The sequence below is a fragment of the Orycteropus afer genome, unplaced genomic scaffold (genome assembly GCF_000298275.1).
Source record: "Orycteropus afer afer isolate SDZICR_OR568_19922 unplaced genomic scaffold, OryAfe1.0 scaffold00001, whole genome shotgun sequence".
NCBI lineage: Eukaryota > Metazoa > Chordata > Mammalia > Tubulidentata > Orycteropodidae > Orycteropus > Orycteropus afer.
The window spans coordinates 4,266,368-4,277,861 of record NW_006921588.1 but is presented as its reverse complement, the minus strand read 5'-3'; positions in this window follow the sequence as shown (position 1 = coordinate 4,277,861).

Here is an 11,494-nt window from a genome sequence, read left to right as displayed (position 1 = left end):
AAAATACAACATACCAAAATCTTTGAGACACAGCAAAAGCAGTTATCAGAGGACAATTTATAGCAAAATGCACACATCAAAAAGGAAGAAAGAGCCAAAATCAACACTTTAAACCAACATCTCCAACAATTAGAAAAAGAACAGCAAAAGAAAAAAAATATGCCTACAGCCACCAAAAGAAAGGAAATAATGAAGATTAGAGCAGAAATAGATGAAACAGAAAATAGAAAGACAATAGAAAAAAATCAACAAAACTAGAAGTTGCTTTTTGAAAAGATTAATAAAATTGACAAACCACTGGCAAATTTAACAAAGGAAAAGAGGGAGAGAATATAAATAACATGAATAAGAAATGAATTGGGCGTTGTTACAACAGAAGTAACAGAAATTAAAAGATAATATCAGGATACTATGAACAACTATACTCCAGCAAATTTGAAAATCTAGAAGAAATGGACAGATTTCTAGAAACATATTACTTACCTAAACTAACACAGACTGAGGTGGAAATTTTGAAGAGACCCACAACAAAAGAAGAAATTGAACAAGTAATTAAAAAAATTACCAACTAAAAGAAGATCTGGCCCAGATGGTTTCAGTGGAGAATTCTGCCAAACATTCGGAGAAGATCTGACACCAATCCTATGCAAATTATTCCAGAACACAGAAAAGGATGGGAATCCTCCCAAATTCATTTTATGAAGCAAGCATAACCTTGATACCAAAACCAGTCAACGACATTACTCAAAAGTAACACAGAAGACCAATATCCCTCATGAATACAGATGCAAAAATCTTCAACAGAATCCTAGCCAATAGACTTCCACAACATATGAAGAAAATAATTCATTATGACCAAGTGGGGTTCATATCAAGTATGTAAGGATGGTTCAACATTAGAAAAACAATTAACATCATCCACCACATAAATAAAACAAAGAAAAAGAACCACATAACTATATCAATCGATGCAGAAAAGGCATGGATAAAATCAAACGCCCATTCCTGATCAAAACTCTCAGCAAAATAGGAATAGAAGGGATATTCCTCAACATAATAAAGGGTATTTATTCAAAACCAACAGCCAACATTATTCTCAATGGAGAGAGACTGAAACCATTCACCTTGCGAACAGGACCCAGACAAGGATGCCCTCTATCACCACTTCTATTCAACATTGTACTGAAAGTCCTAGCCAGGGCAATAAGGCAAGAAAGAGAAATCAAAGTCATCCAAATAGGTAAGGAAGAAGTCAAATTATCGCTATTTGCTGATGATATGATCCTATCCATAGAAAACCCAAGAGACTCAGTAAAATATCTACTGAAACTAACTGAGAGATATAGCATCATGACAGGATACAAGATCAACATCCGAAAAATCAGTTGGATTCCTCTGCACCAACAAAGAGATTACTAAAAAAAATAAGGAAATCTATACCATTTATTACAGCTACCCCAAAAATAAAATACTTGGGAAAAAAAATCTTACCAGGGATGCAAAAGACCTGTACAAAGAAAACTACAAAACACTACTTCAAAAAACTGTAAGAGATCTACATAAATGGAAGAACATACCATGCTTGTGGATAGGAAGATTGAATATTGTGAAAATGTCGGTCTAAACCAAAGCAATGTATAAATTCAGTGCAATCCCAATCCAGATCTCATCAACCTTCTTTAGTGATACGGAAAAACCAATCACTAACTTTATATGGAAAGGAAAGAGACCTCAGATAAGCAAAGCACTATTGAAGAACAAAGTAGGAGGTCTCACACTCCCAGATCTCAAAACCTACTATACAGCCACAGTAGTCAAAACAGCCTGGTATTGGTACGACAACAGATAACATAGACCAGTGGAACAGAATTGAGAACCCAGAAATAGATCTACTGACCTATGGTCAGCTGATCTTTGACAAAGGGGCAAAATCTATTACATGGGGAAAGACATTGTTTAACAAATGGTGCTGGCAAAACTGGATATCCATTTGCAGAAAAATGAAACAAGATCTGTACCTCACACCATACACAAAAACTAACTCCAGATGGATCAAAGACTTAAATGTGAAAAGTAAAACTATAAAGTTCCTCAAGGAAAAAATAGGGGCAAATTTAGGGCCTTAATATATGGCATAAATAGACTATCAAGCATAACCCAAAATGCACAAACAGCAGAAGATAGACTAGATGAATGGAACCTTTTAAAAATTAAAGTTTTATGTTTATCAAAGACTTCTCCAAAAGAATGAAAAGAGAACCTATCGATTGGGAAAAAATATTCGGCAATGACGTATCTGACAAGGGACTTAACTCTAAAATCTATAGAGAACTCCAACATCTTAACAACAAAAAGACAAACATTCAATTAAAAAATGGGCAGAAGACATGAATAGACACTTCACCAAAGATATTCAGGTGGCTAAAAAGCACAAGAAAAAAATATTTACGATTATTAGCCATTAAACAAACAAACAAAAAACCAAACTGCCATTGAGTCACTTTGACTCATAGAGACCCTTCCTTGGATTTAGTGCCTAAGGCACTTGACTGCTAACCAGAAGGCTGGTGGTTCAAACCCACCAGCCACTCCTCCGGAGGAAGGTTGGGCAATCTACTTCCATAGTGATACTGCCTCGGCAACCCAAGAAGGGGTCACTACGAGTCGGGTCTGACTTGACGGCACATATCAACAACAACAACAACATCTCTATAGAAGTTGATCGCCAGTCTTCCTTCAGAGGAGTGGCTGATGAGTTTGAACTGTCAGAGAGATGCAAATCAAAACAACAATGAGATACCATCTTGCCCCCCGGCACTAATAGCAAAGTCCAACAAGACAGAAAATAACAAATGCTGGCAAAGATGTGGAGAGATTGGGACTTTCATACACTCCTGGTGGAACTGTTAAATGATACAACCACTGTGGAAAGCAGTACAGCAATTCCTTAAAAAGTTCAAATTAGAAATACCATATAATCCAGCAATCCCATTACTAAGTACATATCCTAAAGAAGTGAGAGCCGGGAGAAGAACAGATATATGCACACTCATGGGAGCTCTGGTGGCACAGTGCCTAAGGCATTTGACTGCTAACCAGAAGGCTAGCAGTTCATAGCCACCAGCCACTCCATGGAAGGAAGATTGGGTAATCTACTTCCCTAGAGATAGCACCTTGGAAACCCAAGGAGGGGTTGCTATGAGTTGGAATTGACTCTAAGGCAGTGAGTTTCATTTTTTTGGATGTTCATCACAGAACTATTCACAATAGCAAAAAGATGAAAACAACCTAGGTTCCCATCAACAGAAGAATAGGTAAGCAAACTATGATACATACACACAATGGAATATTGTGCAACACTAAAGAATAATGTAGAATCTCCATGAACTTGGAGGACATTATGCTGAGTGAAATAAGTCAATCACAGGACAAATATTGTATTAGTTTATTATTGTCAAAAGTCAAGGAAAGGTTTATATATGGAAGGAAACTTTGTTGGTTACCAGGGGTAGAAGGGGAGGGGAGGGAATACTGCAAAAATAAAAAATAAAATGAAAGCTCAAAATGACCAGATTAGTGCAAACTCACAGAGATGCACACAAACACACACACAAATTGTAAGAAAAGAAAGAAACACAAAACCCAAAAAGCATAAAGTAAGGGCATGTTGTTGTTATGTGCCATCGAGTCAGACCCGACTCATAGCGACCCCTCCTTGGGTTTCCAAGGCAGTATCACTACAGAAGTAAATTACCCCATCTTCCTTCCGAGGAGTGACTGGTGGGTTTGAACCGCCAGCCTTCTGGTTAGCAGCCAAGTGCCTTAGCCACTATGCTACCAGAGCTCCCAAAGTAAGGGCATAGCAGATCAAATATAACTATTTATGTCATAAATAAATAAGTAAATAATTTAAAAAAAAATAAAAAGGTACTCTATGCTGCCTGTGCTCTTGGATCCAAAGAAAGTGTACTACTAAAACTAAAAAAAATTTCAAAAGTGACATTTGATGGTGCTGATGTGCTATACTCAATCAAAAGTCTTCTTGACAATTTTCTTACATGTACAGAACTCAAGATGATATTTTCAAGACTTCCCAGTGTAAATCTGTGGCTTTAAATAAAGCTATCATACTAGGTTTTTAACATAGAGCTTAAATTCTTCAGTTACTTTAAAAGCGCAATATCTGTGATGTAACATACTGAATAAAACAACTGAATGCTCATGTCTTGCTCATCTTTGTATTGCAACATTTTAAGAAAACTTGCTGTCATTGTTATTACCATGTAACAGAGAAAAACACTATGTTCAAGTATAACCTATGGTCATTTATTATTTGAACAAGATTATTTTCATTTACCTTGTTTCAAACCTTAAAATTTGTGGTACTATGTAAAATAAGGCATTTGACCGCTAACCAGAAGGCTTTCGGTTCAAACCCACCAGCCACTCCTTGAAGGAAGACTGGGCAGTCTACTTCCGTAGAGATATACTACCTCAGAAACCCAAGGAGGGGTTGCAATGGGTCAGATCCGACTCTACGGCAGTGAAAGAGAGAGAAATGTAAAATAAGAGAAAGCAGCTAATCTTTTCTAATAGAGAGTGCTGATACGGAGTTTAAAGTCCATTTCGTTTTATCCAGTTTCAATTTCCTCTGAGATACCTGGAAGCTTTCCTCATGTTAAAAGAAAACAACTTGAGTACAGATGTTCATAAAAATTGAACTGTGAACCTAAATCACAAAACAAAACATTGTATGTAAGTGTGTTTTATTGAACTTAGAACTTGATAGCTTTGTGGCAAGCTGATCTAGGAGAATAGTATTTTCTGACTCTTTAACAATCAAAACTTACAGAGTCCAAAGCACTGCAGAATTAAGCAGATGAAAGAAAATATACTATTCCTGACTTGCAAAGAATAAAGTTATTTTGGGATTGAAGCATTTCCTTTCAGATTTGTAGCAGTGACAATATGGGTGGAATGTTGACAAAATTAAGTATCTCTCTTCTCTTTTTTGACATGTTTTTTAGGCTATGGAGCAGTTTTCCATGTAACACATGGTGTCACCATGAGTCAGAATCAACTCAAAGGCAGTGGGTTTGGGTTTTTTTTATTGTTATTGTTTTAGTCACCCAATAACCTCTCTGGTGTCTCTTGAATTTCTCAGATCTCACCTCAGAAAGTTTTCCCCACTCTGATTCAGTCTTTTATTACTCCTTTATCAAAATAACTTGTCTGTAATCCATTTTCTTGGAATCTCTAGGCGGTACTGTTAACATGCTTAGCCGCTCACTGAAAGGTTGCAGGTTGGAGTCCACAGAGAGGCATTTCAGGAGACAGGCCTCATGGTCTACTCCTGAAAAATCAGCTACTGGAAACACCACGGAGCAGTTCTCCTATGACACACCTGAGGTCTCCACGACTAAGAACTGACTGGATGACAACTGGTTTTGATCCATTTTATTAGGGACCAGCTGCCAAAACGACAGCTAGCTAATCTGGTTAGCCAGTTTGTGTATTCTTGTTTGATCTCTTCAAACAACGTATTTACATTTTAGTTATCTTTTTAGAGACAACAAACTGACAAGAGTAGGAGTTTCCTCGGGCATGAAACATCATTTGAGGGGCTGTCAACTTTGTCTCTTTATCCTGAGGACTGGACAGGACTGTCTGCATTGTCTGCAAAGACAATGGGCTGTCTGGGCTGTCTTTGCGTTGTCTGCAGGAGTCTAAAACAACATGCTTGCTGAAACACATGAGGAGCAGGCAGGCCCGTCTACCCCTTTCTAGATATTCTGCTTGAACAAGAACCAAAAAGAAAAAAACAACAACCCGTTCTATCAAGTGGATTCCGACTCATACCGACCCTCATTGGGTTTCCAAGGCTGTAAATCTTTATGGAAGTAGATTGCATCATCTTCCTCCTACAGAACAGCTGGTGGGTTTGAACCGCTGACCTTCTGGTTAACAATCAAATTTCTTACCCACTACGCCACCAGAGTACCTTTGAACAAGAACAGTTTTCCACAATTACTATGGCGCAAATTTTATTTTGCAAAAATGAAATTTTGGTGGCATTTTGGCCAGGATGATACTTTGTGTTTTACATGGCAGAAAATTTTAGCATTCCTGGTCCCAATGCACTAAATCCTAATAGCATCCCTTCCCCCTACCCCTCTGATCTGGCCAGTAATTGTCACAACCAACATGCCTAACACCCATTCCTAAATCACCACAGAATGACCCTGGTGAGAACCACTATTAGCTAGCCCTTCCAAGCCAGTTAGAATCTTCTCTACAGAAAGCACAGCCCACCCCATCAGCCACAACCTCAAGGGGGCTGAGTGGCCTTGCACCTCCAGAGACTGCATCATTTTTTTCCCAACATGATATTATTTATTTATTTTTAATTTTTTATTATGATTTGGGTGATTATATATAAACTAAATTGATTTTCCATTCAACAGTTCGGACACATTTTGTTTCATAGCATCAATTGCAATCCCCACCCTACAACAGAACTCTTCCCACTTTCTCACTATGGTTACCTCTTCCCTTTGTCCGTCTTTCCTATTGGTTCCTGACTTCTGAGCTTTACCCTTGGGCAAGTGCTGCCCTTTTGATCTCATATGTTTGATTGTTCTAAGAAATGACTACCTTCCTCGTGTTATTGTTCACCTCATGTTTTGTTATTTGCCGTGGAGTCGGCCCTGACTCATAGCAACCCCTCCTTGGGTTTCCAAGGCAGTATCACTACAGAAGTAGATTGCTCCATCTTCCTTCCGAGGAGTGACTGGTGGGTTTGAACCACCAGCCTTCTGATCAGCAGTCAAGTGCCTTAGGCACTACACTACCAGTGTTCACCTCATAGGTCTGTCTATTGTTTGGCTGAAAATTGAGCCATAAGAGTGAGTTCAGTTAAGAGCCAAAAAAGTAACTGAGGGCTATAGTCTCAGGGGTTCCACAAGTCTCCATCAGCTCAGTAAGCCTGATCTTTTTTATTATTTTGAATTTTGTTTCATATTTTTCTCCCACTCTATCCAGGACCTCCTGTTGTAATCCTTTCCAAGTGGTTGGTAGTGATACTAGGGCACCATTTAATTCTGATCTCATAGCCATGGAGGCTGACCTTCATGTGGTCCACTAGTCCCTTGTAGTAATTATTTCCATAAACCCAAAAAAACAAATGCACTGCCATCAAGTTGATTCTGACTCATAGCTACCCCCACCAGGTTTCCAAGGCTGTACATTTTTATAGAAGGAGACTGTCTCAACTGTCTCATCTTCTTCCCTGGAGCTATGGAAGTAGATTGCCCAACCTTCCTTCTGAGGAGTGGCTGGTGGGTGTGAACTGCCAGTCTTCTGGTTAGCAATCAAGTGCCTTAGGCAGTACGCCACCACAGCTCCCAGTCACTACTCATCAAAGTCATATGTGGAACAATGTCTTTGTGGACTATGTTGTGCTAATTGACCTTGATGTCCCTTGTGACTATGGTTCTGAGCTCTTGGTCCTGAGCTCTTAGGCCCTGCGACTCTTTCCTTCAAGGTGTTTGGTTAGATTAAGAAGTTTTCATATCTTTGCCCCTATTAGTGCTACTGAATACATGGATATTTTTACAGCTCATGCATATACTTATGTAGAAATATCATCTGCCTAACATATATGCAGTCATGGGTATAGTCCTGTTCACTTGCCCATTCCTGATCATCTTGCCTATCTACCTATTTATCTGCTCATAGATTAATGTTTGTTATTGCTGATAATGCAGAATTGGGTGTGTAACAGTATTTACCTTTGTTATCTATAACTTTTTTGCACCTCTCCATGTCTTCCTTATTCTTCATGATATTTTGCTGGTCACCCACTATTTGTATATGCCTTTCTCTTCACTCATACTAATATGTATCTCTTACCCACTTAGTAATTTTTCCTCCTGCCCCCTCCAACCCCCTGTAACCATCACATAATGTTTCTTTCCATGTATAAACTTTTCCTTTTTGTAATAGCGGACTCCTACAATATTTATCCTTCTGTGATTGACTTATTTCACTCAGCAAAGTGTCCTCCATGTTCATCCACGTTATAAAGTATTTCACAGATTATTCATTACTCTTTAATGTTGCATGGTATTCCACTTTGTGTATGTACCATAGTTCGGTTATACATTCATCCATCAATTAGCACTTAGGTTGTTTCCATCTCTTTGCTATGGCGAATAGTGCTGCTATGAACATGAGTATGCATATATCTGTTTTGTCCTGGCTCTCGATTCTTTAGGATATATACCTAGTGGTAGGATTGCTGGATTAAATAGTATTTCTATTTCCAACATTTTAAGTAAGCACTGTACCATTTTCCACAATGGTTGCAGCATTTTAAAGTCCCACCAGCACAGTATATGAGAGTTCCAATCTCTCCACACCCTCGCCAGCACTTGTTTGTTTTTTGACTTGTTGAACTTTACTCTCATTGTTGGGGTGAGGTGATATCTCATTGTTGTTTGGATTTGCGTCTCTCTAACGGCTAATGAGGAGCTCTGGTAGCATAGTGCCTAAGGCACTTGTCTGCTCACCAGAAGGCTGGGGGTTCAAACCCACCAGCCACTCCTCGGAAGGAAGGTTGGGCAATCCTACTGCCGTAGTGATACTGCCTCAGAAACCCAAGGAGGGGTCGCTATGAGTCCGGGCCGACTCGACGGCAAACAACAACAACAACAACAACAATGGCTAATGATCGCAAGCATTTCTTCATGTGTTTGTCAGCTGCCTGCAGTGATTGCATCTTGGTTCAGTAGTTCAATGCACAAGTGTGAGAAAGCAGATAGGAATGTTTTCCCCTCGACATCCTCAGACTAATTCCAGTTCACTTTCTTACTATGAGTCACAATTCAGGCTAATAGAATGGGAAATATTTCAGAAAGTAAAGGCTTTCTCTGAAAGGCGGCTTAGTGAGTAGTTTGGCGGGTTGACATTGATTCTTTTAATATTTTGACAGAATCCCTTAAAGGAACTATTCCCTCTGGGGGTAGTATAACTTCAGAATTCCGCCAAATACGTTCTATCTCATTCAAAACACCCCCCCCCCCATTTTTTTAAAAGAATTAGTACACAAAGAAAAATTGAAATGGAGGTATAGTGCCTCACCTGCCATGTTAGCATACAATTAACATGGTTCATTTAAAAATAATGACTTTTTAAAAAGTGCTTGCTTTACACAATTTTAAATGAGTCAAATTGTATTCATTTTATTAATTTTTCACAATCCTGAAATTAAATGTTATTAAGATATGGGTAAGAATAAGAACTTCATACCATCATAACAAAATGAATGTCAAGTTTACGGTGAATAAATCAAAGTTTCAGGGGCCATAAAGAGTTTCTTTGGAATAAAATCCTTTCATTTTTCTATAGATAAGATATAGGTAGGGAAGGCTTGTAAATGGCAATAGTGTTGTTTTGTGTAATTATGCTCAAAGAACATGATTGACAAAATTATGTAGAAAATAATTTTTTAATATACAATACCTGTGATAGCTTTGGGTATATTGTAAGTAGGAACACGACTTTTGAGAGTCTCAATATATTCTAGCAATATTAATGATTTATTCCTCAAGTAAGGATTAAGATTGATATCCATTTTAAATATTGAACATGTGGTGCATAATGATGTTGACTTTCTGTGATACAAGTAGGTAGGTTTTTTTTTTTTTTTATGCTCATAAGGAGTCAATTCTATTTCTTCACTAATGAATGACCAGTGTGTTGATCAGATGCCAGTTCACGAAAATAAATTCACTTTACTGTGAGTTCAGGGAGCTCTGGTAGCGTAGTGCCTAAAGCATTTGACTGCTAACCAGAAGGCTGGCAGTTCAAACCCACCACCCACTCCTTGGAAGACAGACAAGGTGATCTACTTCCATTGTGATACCGCCTCAGAAACCCAAAGAGGGGTTGCTATGAGTTGGATCTGACTCAATGGCAGTGCGTTTGGTTTGTTTGGTTGGTGAGTTCAAGGAATTCAGGGGGCCATATTTATACTGTTCCCTTTGTGTGTGTGTGTGTGTGTGTGATTTGGGTGAAAATTTACAAAGCAAATTCACTTTCCATACAGGGGCTCACATATACTTTGTCTCATGACATTGACTATAATTTCCCACAATGCAACAGCTCCACTCCTTTTACTCCCCAAAGTTACCTCTTCCCTGTGTCCATCCTTCCATGCACTCCTGCCCCCTGAGCTGTTTCTCTGTGCATACACAGCCCTTCTATTCTCCCATGATTGTTCTCTTCAAGGAGTGTATCTACCTAATGTAAATGTTCATCTCATATGCCTATCTTTTGTTTGGCTGGAAGCCACAGGAATGGGTTCAATTCTAATCCTGAAAGGCAGCTAGGAGCCATAGTCTCAGTGATTCTATCAGGCTCTATCAGCAAACCTGGTCCCTTTCTTTTTTCTTTCTTTTTTAATGATTGTGAGTTTTGTTCCTCATTGTTCTCCCACTCTATCCAGGATCGCCTACATAGATCCCCCTCCAAGTGGTTGACAGTGGTAGCCTGGCACCATTTAGTTCTTCTGGTCTCACAGTTGTATAGCCTGAGGATCGCATGCTGTGCCAGTCACTTGTACTAATTGTTTCCATAAGTCTTTGATTTACTTCATTCTTCTTTGCTGTGGATCAGGAGAGACCTATTGTTGCATCTAGATGCCCGCTTGCAAGCTTTTAAGATCCCACTCACTAGTTGAATGTGGAACAACGTTTTGTTTAGTATGTTATGCCAATTGAGCTTGATGTCCCCTGAGACTATGGTCTTGAGCCCACAGGTTCAACTACTTGTTCACGCTGAGTAACTGGCTATGGGCAAGAAGTGACTCCAACCTTGTCCCTTGTCAGATCTACTATATATTTGGGAATTCTTTCAGAACATGCGAACCCTATGCATGGTCTTGGGCACACTTCCCCCCACATAGACATGCCTAATAGTTCAGCCTGTCCCCCCATCTATCCACCCATATATCCAAGTTTGCCTTCACTGACAAGGCAGTACTGTATGTACAAAAGGGTTCATCTTTGTTGTCTATACCTCCCATGCACCTCTGTCTTCCTTTTCCTCAATGCCACTGTGTTGATCACTCACACTTGGTGCATTGCCCTTCTCTTCATCCAAATCAATACTTGTCTCTACCTATCTAACAGTGTTTCCTGCCCTCCCCACCCACCTCTGGTAGCCAACAAAGAAAATTTCCTTCCATATGTAAACCTTTCCTTGACTTTTTACTATAATGGACTAATACAATGTTTGTCCTTCTGTGATTGACTTATTTCACTCAGCATAATGTCCTCCAAGTCCGTCCACATTATGCGATGTTTTGCAGATTCTGCATTATTCTTTGCGGTTGCATAGTATTCTATTGTGTGTATGTACCATAATTTGGTTATCCTTTCTTCAGTTGATGGACACCTAAGTTGATTCCATCTTTTGGCTATTGTAAATAGTG